The sequence below is a fragment of the Manis javanica genome, chromosome 7 (genome assembly GCF_040802235.1).
Source record: "Manis javanica isolate MJ-LG chromosome 7, MJ_LKY, whole genome shotgun sequence".
Classification (NCBI taxonomy): Eukaryota; Metazoa; Chordata; class Mammalia; order Pholidota; family Manidae; genus Manis; species Manis javanica.
Window position 1 is genome coordinate 121580553 of NC_133162.1, and position 22169 is coordinate 121602721.

Below are 22169 nucleotides of genomic sequence, written 5' to 3' on the forward strand. Positions count from 1 at the left end.
AGGAGGAAAAGGAAAAGGTGAAAATAGACAGCTCTTCTTTATTGACCAAGTCATACGATTAAAATGTAAATTTGCAATAATGACAAGTGCTATAACAAAAAGGTCTATGATGCTATGTGAATACATAATATAAATAATTTACCAAGCCCAGTAGTCTCGAGGACCCTTCTCTGAGAAACTGACAAACTGAGAACTAAAGCATGTGAAAGAGTTAACTAGATGAAACAGTGGGGCAAGAACATTTGTAAAAAGAGAATTAAATAGTAAGTACAAAGGCCCTGTGGCAGGAGGGAGCATGAAAAACTGAGAGAACACCCAGGTGGCTGAAATGGAAAGAAGGGCTGGCATGTTCTGAGGCTAGGGAGGCATGTAGGAGTTATACCAGGCAAACCATATGAATATGCAGGCTTCTTTAAGGAATTTTATCTTTACCATTACACTAGTGGGCAAGCCAAACTTTTTAGGAGAAGAGAGGTGGGGATGATCAGGTTTGAGTTTTGAAAATACTGTGCTTTTCAGATTTCTACAGATTTTTCACTTGGAGTTAATTGTATTAAAAGAGAGGTAAAGCCTGCAAGTCAATATACTAGGACAGAGACCCACCTTTCTTATTTCCTCCACAAGTCCACTACTAGTCCAGTGGATTTGTGGGGGAAATAAGTTCCTTTGAGTGCCCTAGACATTCCTGAATGAGGAGCCTGACAGAAGCATGGGCTTCTGAAAAATGGCAGCTCACAGTTGTCAACCAGCTATCAACAAGCTGTTAAAAATGGGGCTTTGTTCAGCTGTCTCAGGCAGGTCAGATCTGGGGAAATGTTGCTATATATATATAGATGCATATATATATATTTATACATGTATATTTGTAAATATATCTGTATAATTAAAATAAGATCATATTGGATGGCTTAATGAAATATTAAGTAAATCATTCTTTTTTTATATATTAATATGGAGAACTTTAATTTTATTTAATGTTTCTTTACAGTGTCATTTAAAGTTGCTTTATGCTATACCTTTGTATGGATTTACTATACTTTCTTTAATCAGTGGCTCATTAGTAGATATTTGTTATTTTTAAGTTTTTATCATTATAATCAACACTGTGATTGTACACTGATACAGTTATGTGATTGCATGTTTGCTGGATACATCCTTGAAATCAGCTATTCTGGGAAGAGGGTATTCCTTAAAATGAGTATGTGCATTTTAAGAGCCTTTCTATCTTGCAGCAAATGTTCACCTTTTTTTTTATCACTAAGTTGATCTCTGATCTTCAGTGTGAGACACCTTGCCAACAATGAATAGTAGTATTCTTTTCGCTTTTGCCATTTTGACAACTAAAATTTGGATCTCATTTTAATTAGTGTGTCTTGAAATTTTTAAAAAATCTGGAAGAAACCCTAGAGAATATCTCATTTAGCCACTCATTTTACACATGTGTGCACAGAGGCCATATCTTGGGTTGTACCCAGGATCTCAGAGCTAGTAAGCTGCAGAACAGAGACTGTGATCCAGTTTCCGGGGATCTCAGCCCCGGGCTCTTCCCCCTAAAATCAGCATAGCAGGGGGCCCTGCTGCAGTTCCCCTGTGGCCACTGTAGCACCAGACTGTGGGGAGAGAATGGGTTTTTGTCCAGTGAAAGGCTATTGGATTGCTGATTGCAGCCTACAGGAGCAATTAGTGGACCCAGGTTCCTGGAGATGCTTCTGCCCAGGAAGAAGGCTCTGAGGCGCCACACTACAAGAGCAGCTGGCTGTCCCAGGCCAGGACCAAAGCTCCTCAGCAGAGGGTGTTGAGCCAAGAAAAACTTATCTGGATGTCACTGCACTTCCCATGTCATTGTGACTCCAGCGTGAGTTTCAGTGAGGAAGCCCTTGCTATCAATGGGCCTAAAGATGGGGATGGAAGGGGTTTAAACATCTTCTTCAGAGAAACAGAAACAATAGCTTATCAAGACATTGGACAAACTGGAGCCCTACAATGTAAGGGAAAAACTTGAGTCATAGCCAAAGACTCTAAACTGCAGCCTGACTTCCAGTTTTAGTTTGTGAAGAAGGCCGCTGGGGGAGGCTATGCCTTCAGTCTCCTCTTGCCCCCTTCAATCCCCTGTGCTCACTTTCAGCAGGGTCACCATCTTAAAGTCCTGTTTACACCCCGTTCCCCATTTGCCTTATACCAAGTCTAAACCCAATTACTTTTTCTATCTGATACAAGGTTTCATTACAACCAACACATGATATTAATATGAGTGTGAAAAATCATTTCATAGAGTAGAATGGAGAGAAATAAAGATGGAAGACAGGCGAAAAAGAATCAGAACTAACAGCAGTGAATTGGATGAATCATAATGATGCCTCATCTGCCTGCAGACTACAGCCAGGAACAGGTCTGGCCTCAGAAGCTGCGGTCTGGCCTCAGCCGCCCTTTCCAGATTCGGTCACCCTCTCCTCGCCTCGCTGACCCTTGGCTCTGGTTAGATTGATGACCATTGTCTTGGAATGCCTGTTTTCTCCCGCCTCTGGCACTTTGCCATTTTCTCTCACTGGAACACTACGTCGTCTTGAAGCCTATCCATTGTGCCACTCCCATAAACCACTGCCTGCACTTTTCTCTACTTCCTCTGAAACCACTCATTTAATATTTATTATGTATTGAATTTCTGATACTAACCTTTTAGTGAGCACATATTTTCCTAGTACTAGAAGCTGTAACATAAGCTGCTACTTTGTAAAGGAACGAGGCTAGCCTTGTGGTAGCTCCGTAATGTACCTATTGGCAAGGCTGAATGACATTTCCCCAAATCCTTTTTTTCCTCTATATTTCTGGTTAGACTGAGCCAGATGGGAGATACCCGTGTGAGATCTGGAGGGAAGAAGAGAAGCTATTGTGCCCCTCACAGAGGCTGTTGTAGCTCACACAGGTTTATCTCCTGCCTCTGTCTGTTGCTGAGGTGCTGTTGAACCTACCATTGCTCCTCCATGTCCGTCATCCCCTTTTGGTGCATGCATGTGTGTTTGACTCCATGATGAAGGGACTCAGCTTTTGCAGGATATCCATGCCACCAATGTCTGAGGCAAGGGAACTGACACAGGTGTGGCTAAGCTTGTGTTTCAGGGTTCTAGCTTTGTCTTGTTTTCCCCTACCATACATCCATCTTCCCTTCCTGCCTGCCTGCCTGTAAACTTCAAAATACGGTATCAGATGTGAGGTGACCACCTTACAGAGACTGTTCAGCCAGTCTCCACAATTTTGGAAGGTCAAATCAGTGTAATACCTCCCTTTTAGAAGAAGGCTGATACACATTATTGGCTTTTCACCAACACGCATACCAAACATGTAAAGCAGATATTTATGTGTGTGCACGTAAGACTTTGCAAATCCAATTTTCTTTTCTCTAGAGTGTAATATTTCAGTGCAATAAATAGATAATAATATAGGGGGATTTAGAAATTATTATAGAGGAGGAGAGAAATTATAAATATCAGGCAAAAAATAAGCAACAACTGGAATGGGTATATAAACAAAAATAAAACAGACAGGTGAGGCAAATCCACATAAAAAAAATTACAATGTCAAGGACAGAGGATCCTAATTTCTCAGTTCCCTTAGTGTCTCAGTAATTTTTTTTACAATGCCTCTAAGCCCAAGGAAATACTGAACAGTTTTGCTTATTAAGTAATTAGGTCCAACAAGGTCTGAGTACTTATGTCCTTACAATCTAGTACCTATTGGGCACTGCATATCATCTCAAACTTTGAATCAAATTGGGCACCTCTTCCCTAATTTCTGTACCATATTAATTTCCATATGATACTTCCTTTTTATCACAGCCACTGCTGAAAACCCAGCTTCACAGATACATTTTGAAAGAAATGCATTTATGTAATGTTGAAGCTCTGAATTTCCTTCTAGCTAGTGATTTGCATAGGACCTGACAGATATTGTTGTGCTTTCTTTGACAACTAGAAGTACTTCATGGTGCCCCTGTAAGTTTGCTAAAGCATTCTGGGGTAACTTGGCACACAGACTGAGAACCACAGGGCTAGGACTTTAAAAGACTAATGGAAGGAGTTATGGGGAGGAAAGGAAGGATGTTTAGAAGGAAAGATATTTTGAAGAAAAGTGAATATAAAGACCCTAAACACAACATATATTTTTGGATTCATTGATTTATTTATTGGTTCAACAAATACTTATTGAACACCTACCTACCTCATGCCAGACATAGGTGTTATGCTAGATACAAAGTATAGGGTAAAGGGGGTGACATTATTTCTGTCCTCACGTAGCTTATAGTCTAGCATAGACAACAGGCATTAGAGAAAGGTGAAAATCACAGTAGGAAATGAACACAGAGCTAAGAAAGCATATAGGAATGAACTTCAGTCTGGTCTGAAGGCCAGGCCAGAACTCCTCAATGAAGTGTGTTCTGACCTGAGACATGAAGGACAACTAGACTTTGCCAGAAGAAACAGTAGGCAGGAAGAGAGTTCCAAGATGAGGAGTCAACATCCATGAAGGACCAAGGACCAGGAAGGACATGGCATGGAAGGCACAGAAAGAATTTCAGGATGCCTAGAGTGTTAACATCCAACGAGATGGTTTGTACGGAGTGATGCTGGAGACACAGACACCAGAACTTGAAAGGCCTTCAAGAGAGTTTGAAAGATTGGATAGCATGCAAATGGTCAAGAGAATACTTTGACAGCTTCTAAGACACAAAATGACACCAACAAACGTGTGCCCCCAAAGGATCACATTGGCTGCAGGGTGGAGAATTGATTGCAGGGGAACAAGTAGTAGACAGATAACTTAAGAGTTCACTGAAACAGTCAGGCATTTGAGGTGGTGGTGATGATGGGAGGAATGTTGGTATTTCTCCAAACCTGAGAATGTGGTTTTGGGTGGGAACGTAGAGCACAGACCTTGCACATGTATCAAAACCACCCAGAGGACTTTTTAACACACAGATCATTGGGTCCCACCTCCAGAATTTCTGATTCAGCAGGCCTGAAGCGGGGCCAGAGAGTTTGCTTTTTGATCAAGTTCTCTGATGTTACTTATTTGGGAACTAATCTTTGAGAACTACTGGCCTAAAACATGTAGTAAAAAGAGGAGGGAAGAAGAGAAGATAGTTTTTTTCTGTGCAGGCTGTGCACAGAAGGAGCTTTACTCTTGCTTTTCTGATTTCCATGAAGTTGAAGGAGAGGCAAGAAAGCAACACATCTGAAGTGAGTGAATGTTTAAAATAATGATATTGTTAAACAGGAAAAAGACTTGATTAAGGATATAAATGGTAGATAATGCTGAACTTCTAGATGAGGTTGCTGATCTTAAATTTATAGTGACACAAATCTACCAATTTTTGTGATTTCAATTGCCCAAATACATGTGCAGAGAAGGCAGACATTGGGCTTCACCCAAGGTTGCTGTTTTCCTGGGCTACAATTACAGAAGGATAGGGAGGGAAGGGAGTCATTGAAATGTTGGGCTTTGAGTATAAGGTGCAGTGGGAGGAAAGAGAAGAAAGATCCCAAAAAAGAAAAAGCTGAGAACTAGAGATCCTCATGAATTGGAAAAACTAGTATATTGTGGGTTAAATGAATGAGCAAGCTGGAAGAGTAAGATATTTTACTTAGAGAAGAAAAGTCCAAATTTATGATATTAGGCACAGAGTAGTTTCAGGTAACATGAATTTCTGGGTGGCCATGGGAGTAGATGACTGAAGTGGAGTGAAGGAGAAGGTCACTGGAGATGAGGAACCAGGGTACTGAGATTTCAGGAGATTGTTCTCCCAATGGCTGATGAAGATCTTAGCGTTGTAGAAGTTAAGGTGACGGCAGTGAGCTCTGCATCCAAGTCTGCAATGAATGAGGGCAACTCACTAGGAGCTGGGTTGTCCCCATTGATAAAGAGGAGTGTAGGAAAACAAAGCCAATGACCTGAGTGGGCCTCAGAGGAGGAGAGGATTGCAAAAGAGAGTGGAGAAGTTGCATGCGAGCAGCAGTGCGCAGCACGGAAGGCCCTGATTCCAGCCTGGAGGTGGAGGGAGTGTCGGAGAATTAACAGCCTTCCTTTAAAAGACCTGCAAAGGTGGCAGAGCCCTTAGGAAAGAGAGCTCATTTTTTTGTAAGTAGGCAAGGCAATGTTTAGTAAAGAAGTCGATGTTGTGGGGAAGTTTGCTAATAATTATATATGTTTTACAGGACACAGTAGAAACGTTTTAATTTATGGAATAGAAGCAGCATATTAGAGAAAAGGACTTAATAAGCTTGTTGTAGACTCACTTCTTTGAAGATTGGTGGAATTGATTTGTACAGTTGCTATGATTATCAGTTGTTAAGGAAAGTCATTCACATGCTCCTTGAATTCCAGCAGGATTGGTCATGTTAACGGCATAGAGGACAAGTCAGAAAATACATATGTAATTGGCAGGAACTGGGTTTGTACTATCTTATACACTTTAAGAATTATATTTATCAACCTTATAAAAATCAACCCAGAAATGTTGAGGCCAAAGTCACGAATATATGACCAACTAAAAATGTTGACGTGATGAAGATTTATTATGTTCATTGTCCCTGCTGCTGCTTAATACCAAGTGGTATAGGTTTATTCTTAAGGAAGCAATTATACTGAATTGATTATATTGCTAGACAGCTTAAACTACATTTTAGGACTGAGCTTATAGGATAAAAAAGATATACAAAAATAAAAGAGATATAAAAAATATATATATTTATCTTTCAAAAGTTTTAATATTCTGCTTACATTTATTTTTAAGATTCTATTCTGGTATAGGTGAGATTTGTAGCTGCAAGCTCTTCCAGAAAGCTGTCTTCTGAGATTATGTGTGACGACTGTCATGGAAGGGCCTGAATACAAATTTATTTCACATGCACATAGGTCAACTATTGACTAGAAGTGGAATGGTTTTTCCATCTGAAGAGAAGGGGGTTAGTGCTGTGCTGGTGTTTAAGATTCCTTCTTCTCCAGCTCGGCTGTCTGTCTGTTTGGTGGGGGAGGGAACCCCTGTGGAATGCTTTTCCCAGGCTTCTGTTCCGGGTTAGGCCAATGGAATGCATTAGCAGGAACTAAGACACTGAGGAAAGGGAGATGGCTGAGTATCTCTCTTCCTCTTTCTCTGCCTTGGTGGCATTTCTGGCACTGCTTGTTTCTTCTCTGACTCTACAACCCCTGGACAGCTCTACCATGCACAAGTCCAGCTTCTGCCAGGACAGCTCAGACCTGTTTCAGCATCCATTCCCCTCCCTCCTTCCTCTGCTTGTGGGTGATCACAATTTCTGCTGTTCTGACCCCTGGTTGCCTCTCTGATCCCTCTCCCATCTTCATTCTTGTATTAAATTGCCTTTGTTTTAAATTCTTAGAAAGGTGTCTGTTTTTCTGGTTAGACCTTGATTGACATAAATATCTAATTTATAGGGTTGTGGTTAATCTCTATAAGAATATATCAAGAAAATAGGGCAGTGACTGATAGGTGCTTAAAATTTTCAAGTGCGAAAAGCAACTTTACAAAGCTGTTATGCATCATCTTTCTAAATGATATAAAATATAGTCACAGGAATTTCAAAAACAATGTATAGATACATTAAATAGCTGCAATCACTTTCCCAGCTCCTGATAAATCATGTTGGCAGGAAAGAATTCTGAAAAGAATGGAACCAAAGATGTGATTTGAATCATTTTGATATGAGTTTGAGGAAAATAACAGCCATCAGAATAATTCCCATCTCAGAAGTACTTACTGCCATGCTTATAAGTAGCTCAAATACTAGGCATTTGCATTTTATGCAAAGGATGCTTTTACGAAGGCCACCTATAACTCAAAACTCATATAATCCAAGACTAAATTTTCCATAAACCTGAATAAATCTACAACTTGTTTTTTCAGTACAGGGTGTCAAAGCAAATGATTGTCCTCCTTCATGGCCTTTTATCATCTCTTCTTTCCATAGTTATTGATTTTGGTGTATTCCCACACTAACACTAACCCCACCACTTGATCAATAATGCACAGCATATTTATATATATGGAAAAAATTAAAGTATGATAATAGTGAATGAAAATAATGGTGAAAAATGTATTGTATAGTTCTGATGCAAGTAAACAGAACCTGACTTATGTGCTGTGAAAGAAAGACTGAGTGGGTATTTATAGATTATGTGAAAGGGTCGTCTGTTTGGCAGTAGCATGCATATAGTTTACAATAAAGTTGGCCTGCTTGCTCTGGAATCATGAAATTCTTGGTGAGTTTTAAAAACTGGGGAGGTTTATACAATTTATTTTTCAAATACTTTATACCTGAGGTAAGAATTTAGTATCAAAATTTGCATCAAAAATTCACATAGTTTATCATAAAATGAGAACCTAAGTCATTGCAAAAAAGTTTTAATGCCTTACTAATCTGAAGTCAAGGGTTAATGTATATAATGTGTGTGTGTATGTGTGTATATATATATATGCACATATATGTATGTGTGTGTGTGTATATATATATATCCAGAGGTCTAAAAAATAATTCTTATGTAATTTTTCAAGAGAACTTTAAAAGAATTCTTCCATTCAAGCCTCAAATAAAAACAGGATTTTATTAAACAGCATTGATTAAACAGCATGGTTAAACAGACTCTCACAGGTAAATGTAATACAGTGTGAGAGTATTATACACATACACACACCCATCTTTGGATTTTGCATTAACTTATTATCCTTTTAAATTTAATAATTAGGAATAGAGTTGAAATAATAATTGAAATGTCAGGCAATTCCTCTTTATCCTGCAGCCTGTTTCCTATTTAAGCTAAAATATAAGACTGAGGTATCCATTGTCTTAGGGAAAGGTTGTTGCAGCAGAATGGAAGAAAATCAGTGATTTCTTGGATTTTAGTTTAAAAAAATTGGCTTATAAATGCAGGGGAGAAACAATAGTTTTAAGAGAAGAAATGCTTTTGAGTTTGAAGGACCTGAGCATGTGTGTCGGCCTAAGAAGCCAGACCACTGAAGTACTAAGGGCCTGCGGTTATGCCATGAACTACAATTTTGAAAAAATAGTGCCAAAGACAGTTTCTCTTCTCCCAAACTAGATAAAAATTTCAAGAACTGGGAGGACAGGAGAGTCTGAGGGAAGGAAGAAGGTGAGTTCTAAGTGTGTCTCCCTCATTAGGGGGCCTGCAGGCTCCTCCCTGGGTTTGGGAGAGGGGTGGAAATGAAAACCCCCAGTTTGGGTACTCAAGGTCCATAGCAATTGAAGTCTTACTTCAGGGGTAAAGCTCAGGGAGAAAGCAGGCTATGAGGAGAAGCACTCCTGAATGCCTAAGAACTCAGGGCCTGTGGAATAGAAATATTTATGTGGCATGTCTACATAGCTAGGGCTTCAGACAAACTCAGAAAACTCGCTGCTTTTCTCAAGTGGCCACATCTTTTTGTGCATCTCAGTGAGAGGCCCGAAAGTGAGAAAAACCTGAACTGTGTAGACCTAGTGGATAATGTAAGGCAGATGTAGGCAATGTTTGGGTCCCATGTCTGTTGACACAGTCGTCACATTGATGTTTTATGCAATGTTTGTCAACAATTTTGGCCCATGACCTGCAATAAAAAAGCCATTTTACATTGTAGCTCAGCACATGCAAAATGTTCATAAAACAATATTTGTGAGGCTGGCTTGTTTTCTTTTCTTTCCTATTTTATTTTCTGATTTAAAAGTGTCTGGCATGGTCTATTGAATTGATGTCGTAGGTTAAAGCCTAGAGTCTGCCACACCCCTTCAGGAGGTGCTCTGCCCTGGCGCTCGCAGCCCCTACCCACCCGCGGGACCCAAAGGGCGCGGACACCTCCAGACTGACTAGGATTGGGGTCAAATGAGATCAGGTAAGGTTACAAAAATACAGCCATATTCTATGGACACCTGGATATATGGAAGAAAAATTTACATTGCATTACAATTTTCCACACTTATACTTAATAAAGAAGCACATTTGAAAATCAAAACTCATTTGGAAAGAAATGCTAACATCTTGTTTTTCCTAAACTGCTCATGAGCTGTTTGAACCATTTGGCATAACTGGCCCAGTACTACCGGCCTATGGGGAACTTCCTGAATTGCTGGGGAGATGGGTGGTTGGAAATAACCCCTTGGGACATTAATTTTGCTGATTCACACAGAGTGAGGAGCATGTCTCTGGGAAAGAGTGGGTGATGTCCCGCAATTCTTTCAAATCAGAGGGATGATGTTTTTTTATTATGCACATTAAAGATAAGATTAGAGAGAGAACATTTTGCCAATATTCAAATAAGGGATTGTAATAGATTTACCTGTGCTGTAGACCTTTGAACTCTTTATCATGTTAAATCATTCTCTCCCCTCAACATATTTGCATTCTTTCCTTATATTTTTAACATTCTCATCTGTCATTCTCAATGACAATACTCCCTTGGCAGAAACTGAGTCAAATATTGCCAACAAAACTAAATTGCTGGCATTCTGTCATATTGAATCTTCATCTTGTTGACCTATGACTTAAAAAATAAAAAACATTATGGTAGGCCCAGAAACAAATTTCTTAATGACCCAGAAGTATTGACCTAGGGTAATAAGGCACGTGGGAAGAGAATTCTTGATTTCTTAGTCCATTCAGGCTGCAATAATAAAAATACTATAGACTGGGTGGCATATTAACAACAGAAGTTTATTTCTAACAGTTCTGGAGGCTGAGAAGTCCTGGATCAAGGTGCCAGTAGATTTGGTGTCTGCTGAGAACCTGTTTCCTGATTCAGTGATGGGCTTTCTTTTTTTTTTTTTTTGCTGTGTCCTCACATGGCAGAATTGGGGAGAAGGTCTCTGGAGTATCTTCTTTAAGGGCAATAATCTCATTCATGAGGGCCCCCCACTCATGAACTCATCACCTCCCAAACACCTCATCTTCAAATACTGTCATAGTGGGCATCAGGATTTAATGTAAATCTGGGGGCAACACAAACATTCAGTGAATAGCAATCAGCTATCAAGGAAGATCATGTCGATGCACCACTGGGAGCTGTGCGACCTAACCTGTCATGGCAAGGAGTGACAGACACATACTGATGGCAGGGCCTCTGTAGAGCCCAAACCTCAGGCAGCCCATGAGGTCCAGGACAAAGGCCTTTGGTTTTTTACATCAGTTATGTGGAAAATCTAGACCCACTCTACAGTTCTCGAGTCTCGCCATTGACCTGGAAGGAGCAAGATCTTTGATGAAAAAACAATGAAATAGAATAATTACACTTGTCCTGAGAAAACTTTCATTCTGTCCCTGTATTCCTTGTCACATATTTTTGGTTAGAAAGCCTCTGATTTGTAAGTAAAATATATTACATCTTTATAAAGTATCTTGTCCTAACCAAGAAATCACAAACTAAGTCCCTTTAGGGACTAGAAAGAAAACAAATTAATGGATGAAACCTGGTATAAGCAATTATGGAACTGGAAAAATCTGTGCTCTACCTAAAGACAACCAACACATATTTTAAAAAACACTGTACAGGCCTAAGAGAACTGTCTGTAGCTGAATTCTACTTTGGTCTACCTGTGTGCCTTAAATCAAGAAGCAAAGAATTCAGTTCATGTCAGAGGAGTTTGATGAGAATATTAATACAGATCTGACCATTCCAACCTGACCAAACCTCAGCCTGATGCTCCCAGAGCCCCAGGTCTCACGTCAACTTCCGGTGAAACAAACTTAAAGCAGATGTGAAATCAGGGCAAGAGAGGGGGAAACTTTTTCTGGTAGGGGTGGGAATGGGCAGGATGGGTGGTATTGGTGGGAAGTTGTATCAGCTTCACCTGGAAGCTTTCTCAAAATGCACCCATCCATTCGTTTCCCCTTCCAACCCTAGACTGTGCTATGAAGCACGTCAACCAAAGCCAGATTCTCCCACTCGGCGGCACCCCCAGAGGAGAAGTATTGCTATAACGAGCTATTCTTACTGCTGATGGTAGTATTTGGTATTACTTTGATGTGATGAGGATATAAACAAGATTGAAAAACATTTCCTCTGAGGGTTACCTACTCTGATAAGATTTTGACTGTTTTACATTACCACTTTTCTCTCTAATTCCAGTATCTAGTCCAATAAAGAATTGGGAGGAAATGTGATATTTCTTGTAAAAACACTATTTCCCTTCCCTTGACTCAGTGTTTCTTCATTATCTCAGATACAGTTCTTTAAAAAACTCTTCAAAACATGAATCTGAAAAATTTCTCCACAAAGGGATTCCTTTGCATGCTTTCCTCTCACCAGGTGAAGAGAAACACTTATTATTTTCTCAGGGTTCTAAAGATGTACAGTACACACACACACACACACACACACACACACACACACACACACACATATGCTCAAATTAGGTATGTTTTAAAAAAAAAAAAAGTGTAGTATTTTAAGGCAACAAAATTTGCCAGAAACTAAAGATTAAAACAGGCTTTTACTAATTATACTCAGAAAGTGATAAAATAGAGAAAATATTATTGTCCAGAATTCCAGGGACCAGAAGGGGTGGAATGGCTTGACTAGGCTGCTTACCAAGAAATAAATACCTGAGATGGGGGGAGGGAGCACTAGCATCTACATCCTGCAGAGAGGCATGTGTGGGGCCAGGGAGGCTTTCCCAGAGGAACATGAGGTGGGGAGGCAGTCAGATAAAGACTCTTTAAGCCTCAGTAAACCAACAGAGTTCCTCCATTATCACAGCTCTGACTGGACTCCTTAAATGGGAAACAGTAGTGTCCATACACTGCAAGTTCGTGTTCTCTCATTTAGATTATTGCAGTTGTATCTTAAGTTGATACCCTTTAATCAGGCACATTTTCTGTCTAAAACATTTTCGCTCAGCTGCCAAACTGATGCTTCTAAAGTACTTTAAAAGTGTGCCCTATTTAAAAAAAACATTTGGTGACTTGTGCTTGCATTAGAAGAGAATGCCCAAGTTCTCATCACAACATAGCCATGATCCTTCACGTTGTTCTCCCATTGTAGCTTTCTAGGTTTATCACCTGTCATTCTACCCTCCAACCTTGCCATGAACCTTTGTCCCACTAATGAGGGGCTTGTTGACATTTCCTAAAGGGGCCATGCCCTGTCACACTTTTGCTTTTTTTTGTTCTCACTGACAAATCCAGTGTTTACTGCCTCTAGGGTCAGAAATAATCCCTAATGAAAACTTGCAGGAAGCAGGAGACAGGAGGAAATTAAAGAGAAAACAACATTTATCAGGAAGCAAAGACAGAGTCAAACACAGGTGACATTGATATCTATGATTTTTAAAATTTAGTTATAAATGTTCACACATTCTTTATAAAAAAAAATGTTACAGAAAAGAGCATTTGTCCCCAGTTCCTGGGATACAAGTCGAAAGCTGCATTGGCTTCACTAATTCATAGGATAAAAATTTAGTGTTATAAATACAGGTTGGAAACCAGACATTTCAACATTCCTATTAACATGGTGTCTTATTTTTTCTGTATAGCCATGGCAACTAGTTCTCTGTGAGTTATTTGGATATAGTTCACACAGGGTCTCTTTTGTAGAAAAGCTGCAATTTGTTTTCCTTAAAAAATGAGTCTGAATGAAATGAGATTATACAATATGAGACTATCCAATTGTATTATGCAAATGCAAATAAAATAAAATACATTCTCTCTAAAGTGCCATCGGGTATTAAGACGGGCCTAATGGGATTTACATGAATTCTCATATAAACCCCCTCAGGTTACCTGAGCCCTGAGATAGGAGGCAAAGGACAGTGAACTGAAATATTTGACATCTTATGAGAGCATATTTTTTTCTTTTTACTATTTTATACAGATATCACTTGATATCATTCTTCATGAAATGATAGAAAATTTGAAGAGATTATTGCTTCAGCCCCTGGTGTTCAGCATACAAATTTTATCTGACCCCGTTGGATTTCATTGGTTTGTAGGTGAGGAGGGTCATTCTGAGGACAACATTATATAGTCAAATGCATGCCAGGTTGTTGTCATTGAATGATGATAGTAATATTGTCTCTCATTTAATGAGAAACTACGGATAAATTGTAATCCCACTCAAATTAGAGGTTCCATATGGTAGAAATTGCCGTGTGTAGCATTCTGCATTTTATTAAACAGTCAAGGTAAGAAGGTCATTCAGGCATTTGAATGCTGAAATTTGAATGTTGAAAAGTGAAGTAACTTTTTTTCCCCTTAATAATTCATATAATATAAATCATATATATTTAAAGCTTTTTAATTTGCTTAAGGTCAGTGTTCAGATTTTTTCTCTTTCCGCCATCTCTGCCTCTTATGCTTCTATAATTAACCACTTTCATCTGGGTACATATAAATCGATGTGTAATAGGTGTGATATGTAGGAAGAGTATTAGTCTTAGACCCAAACTTTTTTGTTATTGTAGGCAGTAGTGTGCTGGTAAATGTTTAATAATAGGCTTTCTTTGGGGGTGGGGGGGTAAAAAGCCCTGATTTGCATGTTAGCTGACTTCCATGGAGTAAATACTCCCGCCAGGGCTGATTTCAAGCTGTCAGTGTAACTTCACTGAATGCAGAATTGAAAAGAGTGGCTCACCACTATATAGCATTTCTGCTGTATAAATACATTAGACATAAATAATTTTGAGGACATAGATAATAGTAAAACATTGTAAAATAATTAGGGGGTGGTATTTTTTAGTGTTTATTACCTCTCTTTTTAACAGAACATATTTAATTTTAAGTAAGTATAACTTAATTTTTACTAGTTGAGTGTAAAAACTGGCTCACGTGAGTCTTGACAATTTAACAACCTGCTTGCATATCCTGGTTTGAGCCTGGCTCTAGCACATCCCTGATTGTAGGCAGTGTACCATGGTATGGAGATTAAATCCCACCTTCTACTGCTAGTCTTTCAGTGGTTAAACTTTTGAATATGTTTATAAACTTTCCAATTCCTTTCAGAAATCAGAATAGAGAAAATTAACCAAATGAACAAGAACTGCCTCAAATTTGTGGCTGAAACTCCTAACCCTACTTATTTTGATTCTCAGATGAACTCTTCTCCCCCTCATTTGAACAGCTCTGAAATTGGTATGACCTATAAATGAGATATGCACTTTCTCACAGCTTAATGTGCAATGTTTTTCTATGGTTCCTAAAATAACAGTGCATCTTAACAAGTTATAGCATCTTAAAGATGATGAAATATGGCACTTTAAAGTGTGCATATTTGCAGAGTTGGCTAAGACTATTAGATTATTTTTCTTATGGACACATGTTAGATTATTTTTTCTTATTGGCAAATGCAAAAGTCCCTTCATGTTCCTGGAGTTGAGTATCTCAACATTAATTTGAAATACCTAAGTACTGTGTAAGTAAGAATAAAAAAGGCCCAATCTTTCACATGAAGGGAGTTGACTTTAATATGTTCTATCTCTTAAAGTCTAAACTACCAGGTCCTGAGAAGAAAACATCATTATTTTTCACCTCATCATAGCTTTAATGTTAACATCCATTGTAGGAAGAATGAAGCATGTGCTAGCCTACTTCTTGTGGTAATTGGCTATATCCATTATGTGTTTTAACGGTGGCAAATAAGGGGTTGTTAATGCAGAAAAGCCTGCAGGTGATATCTGAAATGTAACTGAGTATTAAGACACCAAGAAACAGAAAATTGCCATCAGTTTACTTGTCCTGCCAAGTCATTCCATCTTCTGCTTTTGAAGAAAAACCATGTGGATTCCATGGCAAGTCAGAGGAACAAATAGGGAGTTCTATTTTCTTTCTGTACATAGCTTGCTGTGGCAAATTAATTTCACTCGTGTCATCCTTCTACACATTAATGGAATGAAAATAGGAAAAGCAAAAGGTGTGGTTTCCTTTGTAGAGTTTGTTGACTCACGTTTTATCTTTTAAAACAGAAAATAAGTTTTACTTTATGTTCTTCTGCTTATAATGGCTCTACATAGTGAAAATATTTGAAAATACAGAAAAGTATAAAATCAAAATCATGAATAATAACCCCATCACTTAGAAATAACACTTTTGTGCAGAACGTTTTGTGAATAGCTCTTGTTTTTCCAGAGGAAAATCCTTTTGAATGCCATCACCATGTTAAGAGAATGAGCACTTGTAGCACTTGTAAGGCTGTGCAAAATGCCTCCTGAAATTTGGATCAGTTTGTACTCCTAACAATAGTGTAAGCAAATGTGTGTCCCAAGGCACACAAGCCCACATCAGATACCGTCGTTTAATTTGCCAGTTTAGTAGCAAATGATAGCACCTTATTGTTTTAATTTTTGTCTGTCTGATTAATGATGCTCTGATTTAAGATTCAACTGCCTTGCTCTTGTTCATTAGCATCTATATTTCTTTTGTGATTAGCTTGTTCATGTCCTTTGCCCACTTTTCTTTTAGGATGCTTACACTTTTTATGTGATATATTAAAAACATCTGTATGTAAAGGGAAAAAATCTTTTGCCATGTATATTTCAAATATTCTTCCCAAATCAATTTTTAATTAGGTTGTTAAAATTATAAACATAATGCTCATGATGGAATGTTTGGAAATTTTAAAAAGTAAAGAAACAGACGAAAGTCGTAATATCCCTTTTCCTAAATATAATCACTGTTTATATTTCAGAGATTTTTCCTTTTGGCCTTTGTTTGCTTTCAAACATTCACATATACTCTCTATTTACAAGTTCAAATGGCATTAGTGTGTGGTGTTTACATCCAGATTTTTTCTTTGCGATCATGTTGTGGCCAGTTTGGCGTTAGTGTGTGGTGTTTACATCCAGATTTTTTCTTTGCGATCATGTTGGGCCAGTTATGAAGGTGATATATGTTTATCTTAGTTTCAGTTCCTCCAGATGGAGACCTTGAGATAAAGACCTGGGTGTGAGCGTCCAGTTTACACACACAAAAGAGGGCAAAGCCAAGGCCTGACAATTCAAATGGGGAGTATTTAGCTTGGACAGTCGGTTACTTACATAGACAGTGAAATGAAGAATAAGCCAAAGGGGCCCAGCTGCCCCTGATCCTTGCCCCCCACACTGAAGCAGGACCCAGAAGACTGCAACAGTTTTATGTTCTGCAGCCCTATTCTAAGTGGGCCAAAGCAGCAGGTACCACATCTCGCTGGAGTGAGAGAGGTGACAAGAAGTCATCCTATGATAGTCGCCAGGGAGGTGACTTGGAGATAGCCTCGTATTCCTTTTGACCTCCCTTCCTCTCATGTTCTAGATGGAATGTGACCATTCCACCAAGACTTCCGTAAATGGCAGCTCAAGCCTTTACCTCTACAGATACCTACAAGCAAGTTGCCACAGCTGAGCTGTTTTCCTACAGTAGGTGGTTTATACAGAAAGTGATCTCAGGAAGCCAAAGTAATGAAATGGGGAAACGGGACCAGGGAAGAGTGAAAAACAGCCAGGTGTGCATGAAGGAATGGGTTACCGTTGTGGGCACCTGTGGTTCAGTCCCAGTTGAGGACCCTCTGGGGAGGGTGTGGCCTGTACCCCAGCAGAGGTGTGGGCAGGAAGCTGGGGTATTTATCCTTCAGCTCTCATTCCCCATAGGTTGTGTGTTGCCCATCACTAATCCCCTGGCCTATCTAGCAGGTTTTGCATGTGGGTTAAGTGAGCTCCAAAGAAGCCAGAGAAAATCCTGGGCAGAGAATTTGAGAGACAGAGGCCTTGGGGTTGGGATCTGCCAACAGGTGAAGGTGAACTCAGAGGTGGGCAGAAAGCATATAGGATACATCTCCACACACAGAACACTGAGAAAAGAATAAAACACTATAAAAGAGATAAATGCTTTAATTCCACTACTATGAGGTAATTTTATTGACATTTAATCATATTTCTATGCATTTTCTTCAATGACTAGGTGATGCTTTATATACAGTTTTGCTTTTTTAAAAAAAAAAACCTGTATCATTTTACAATAATTTACTCCCTTTATGAATGCCTTGTGGACACACTTTTTTTTCCCCCTTAGATATGAAAGTTTATTTGGGGATAAAATACACATGAAACAGAATCACAAAAGTAACACAATCAATTAGATAATTTTTGTTTCAAAAGATGTGAATATTTGGTTTAGATCATTTGTTTATGGGGGAGATAAGAGTGTGGAGATAGCAGAAAAAGTTTAATAGTGGACAAGAATTTTAAGCTGGATGTTGAAGAACCACATAGAAAATAGCTCAGACGTTTAGACGGTGATGCAGGATGATGGCTTCTGATACACAGTCACGTGAAGTCTATCAGGAGGCTGAGGTAGGCAGAGTCATGCTGCCCCCTACCCCCCCAAAAGTGTCCACTTCCTCATCCCTGGGAACTGTGACTATGTTATCTTGCAGGGCAGAGGGCTACTGAGGTTGCAGATACAAGGTTGCTAATTAGGTGACCTTAGAACAGGGAGAGCGTTCTGGATGGTCCAGGTGGGCCCTATATTATCATCACAAGTGTTCTTAAAAGTAGAAGATGGAGGCAGGCACGAGTAGCCCGTGATGTGCTGAGACTCGAGGACTGAGTCGGCCACTGCTGGCTTGGAAGCTAGAGGAAGGGTGGAGGGGACACAAACCAAGACACGCAGGCACCCTCTAGAAGGTGAAAAAGGAAAAGCAGCAGATCTCCCCTCTAGCCTCCGGAAAGAAACCCAGCCTGAGAACACCTTGACTGGAGCCCTCAGCGCCCAGGGTCATTCTGCTGGGAGAGTGGTGAGTCCTTTTAGCTTGTGCGCTGGATTTTACACTCTTTCCAACAAGGATGTTTTCTTCGTGTGCTCCTCTGTTCCCATCACTAGTGCCCTTCTCATAGGTGTTATGTTGCATCTCTGCTGTCTGGATGGTTTTTCCTCTTTCTGTTTTTACCTTTATTTACCCTCTTTTCTTGTGCATCCTAAGAGAGGTTCTCATTTTTGACTTTCACATCTCTAATTTTATTTTCCATGGGGTCAGTTACATTCCTGTGACACTGTTCGATTTCCTTGTAAGACTTTCTTACCTCTCCCTTTCCTCCTGCCTCGTCTCTTCAAAACCCATATTCTGTACTCTTCTCCTCCAATGTAATCTGTCTTTTTAATTCTGGATTGTTTTAGCAAGTTATTTTAGAGGCCTGTTAGGATGTTCCCTGTCCTTTGTTATGAGCGACTTTTCACTGACTGCCCTCCCACGCTTTCCTTCCCCCCCCCACTGCCCCCATTTCTCCTTTCTACCAACGGAAACTTGTAAAATGAGAGACCTATTCAGCTGTAATGTTTTTCAATAAGGTGAATTCATGAAATATTCTTGGACCAACTTTCTATGTAAGAGGTAACATAGAACTAGAGAATGTGCAACAAATGATGTGATTATTTGGTTTGGACAATCATTTTAAAAGACGGATGAGATGGGTGGGAAAGAAAGGCTTCAGAGTGAAGAAAAAATTTAAGCTGTTTATTGAAGGGCTAAGTAGAAAATAGCTTCAAGGTACACAAGTGAATCAGATAATGCAGACCTCTGGTATGAGTGAAGGCACTGAATGTCCTGACCTGGAATTAGAACTTCTCGTTCCATTCTGCTTATTTCTTAACTCTTCCCTATTTCCCATCTACTTGTATTTCTGAGCCACATTTGAGTAATTTCTTTAAATTTATTGTTTAGTTCCTGGAGTGTTCAACTTAAACCATTCATAGTGTTTTTTGATTAAACAATAAAATAGTTTCTAAAATTTTACTGGGTTCTTTCAAATATGCCTGGTCACTTTTGGCAACATTGATAACTCATTTTTCTGATTACACCTTCTATTATAAACACATGCTATTTTATAATTTTATTCTGATACTGTACATACATAAAGTTTCTGGGGATTGTTTCATATTTTTGTTGACACTTGCCCATGTGATTTGTTTTCGTGTTGGTTTGATAAGCTTTGTGAGTTCTTTTTGCTTGAAATTAATCTGAGATCCTGGGGGCCTGACCTGAGAATGCCTTCCTGCAGGGATCATATGTTTCTTTCTGCTGGGGCTTGGGGGACATAACCAATCTAGGACCACTTTAGTCTCCTGTAGTATCCCTGGATTAATGGGACAGTTCCAGATTGAACTCTCCATGTTGACACTGGCCTAAGGCTAGTCTTCAGGATTCTAGCGTTGGAGGGTAATTTCACTGTTTTATATAATTTGTAACAGTTTACTATTATGTGTGCCTTCCTGTGTTTTTGCATAGGCTAGTAGTAAGCTTTCGTTTTTCCTTAGTGGTCTGCAATTCCACTATGCTGTGTGTGGATGTGGCTTTACTTTTCTCTTCCTGCTTGGTTCTGGAAACCCAATTTCTAATGGAATACTCTGACCCTGGTAGTTTCCCCTTTACTGTCTATGCAGATGCTGCTTCACCACCACAGATTCTATTCTCTTCTCTGAAACTTCTCTTTTGGAGTGTCTCTTGATTCTCTGGACTGCTTTCATGCTAGATTCTGGCAGATTACTCACATCTGTCTTCTAGTTCCCTACATGGTCGGTGTTCCTGCTCTCTGGGCTTTCTTAACTTTATCATGTCTATTAACAGTTTTCAGCCACCATATTTTTCTTTTCAAAAATATCTTCTTTTTTCATTTCCTCCTGCACTTGTTCTGCTTTTTCCTTTTTTACTATAATTTCTTTTTTTCTGAATGGAAGGTGTTCCTTTGTCTTTCTGAGCATGCCAGGCTCACCCATACAGCTGTGCGGTGAGCTCTGTTTCTTTGTCGCATTGTCGTATGTGGTTGTATGTCACGTGGGAAGTTTCTCTTCTCACTTCTTTTTCCCTGGATCCCTAGCCTAGAATCAGATTTTTACTGTCATCGCAGGGACCCTCTACTCAGAGTCTAGGGGTGGCTTGATTCATTTCCTGATCTTTAGATTCTGTGACCTCTTACCTTCCTAGTCCTACAGCTTCTGTACGACTATAGCTACAGGTGGTAGTTGGTAACAGTTTTCACTGAGTTACCTTTCTGAAGACTGTGTTTATAGGGCACCTTCAACTCTGGACTTCAACAATGAGCCAAGTGGCATATCCCCTATTCACGGGGAGACTTTTACCTCTTCAATGACAGGGGTTGAACTCCTAGTAGTTGCTGCCTGACAGAACTCAGGAGGCCCAAGGCCTCAGTTCTTTTTACTGCCTTGTGTTTTTCTCCTATTTCTACTAGAAAGAGGTGTTTATCAAGGTTTTGTGTCTGTCTTTGTGTCTTTTTCTTTTAATTCTCGGTCATTTCTCTGTGTTTGGAATGCAGATGGTTTATTCAAGTATGACCTCGTTACCATTTTGACTAGAACTCTCACCTTTGTTTTAAAACCACTTTTAGACTGTCAGTGTTTACCTGCAGTATTTGGTTTGGTTAAAGATGCATTTGAAAGTGAAGTTCTATATTTTTGGTTATATATATGTCACCAACATTAGCACACCACTTCCCTCTGGCATGCTCGGTGCCTCTAGGCACTCTCCTGGATTTTTTTTTTAAGGCCTTAACTTGCTTGTCCATTACTAAGTATCCTAGATCTAGACCCCAAAGATAAATTTTCCTTCTGGGGCGGGGCGGGTGTGTGTGTGGTGGGGGGCAGGTGGTCTGAACAGTTTGTTCCTCAGTCTTCCTTTTGTTCATAACGCTCCAAACCAAAAGGAATTACTTTCATTTGATTAGCATGACTACCTTGGATTATGTGAGTCAATTTCACGTGAGGAGAGTTGCACTTTCAACAGAGCAGCGCGATTCTGCAGCTGGGTTTAGTGACACTTGGGCGCTCAGCCAGGACGCCCCTTCTTGCTGCTGAGAAAGAATGTCCTGTAGAAGACATTTAGGCTGCGCCACCTCTGACCCTTCGGCCACCAGGAGGCCTGTTCCACCTTTCAGACTGCTCCGCTGTCTTGGAAGCCCAGTGGCTCACCCCTGCCTTACACATTGCAACTACAACACTTTTCCTTCCAGAAAGGTTTTCACACTGTTATCTGAGGCATAACTTACTGTCCTTTCCTATGACCCTGATTTACCTTCTGGTTTACCGGGTCTCCTGTTTCCCATCTTTAAGGAGGTTCCTTTATGATGTCCTCCCTGACACCCTCCTATCTGGGACGTTTGCCAGGGGTGGAAAAAGGGTGGTAAAGGGGTTGAGGTGGG

General features: G+C 39.7%; 2 long non-coding RNA genes across 2 annotated transcripts in view; both read left to right on the forward strand.

Annotated features, from left to right (window-relative positions):
* Positions 1–22169, forward strand: part of LOC140850491 (uncharacterized) — a 216746-nt gene that overhangs the window by 169217 nt on the left and 25360 nt on the right. The gene's annotated exons all lie outside the window — the stretch shown is intronic.
* On the forward strand, positions 6729–14168 carry LOC140850623 (uncharacterized). The gene is made up of 4 exons (XR_012133570.1): positions 6729–9159; positions 9728–9892; positions 13196–13298; positions 13865–14168. It is a non-coding gene; the product is annotated as an uncharacterized lncRNA (long non-coding RNA).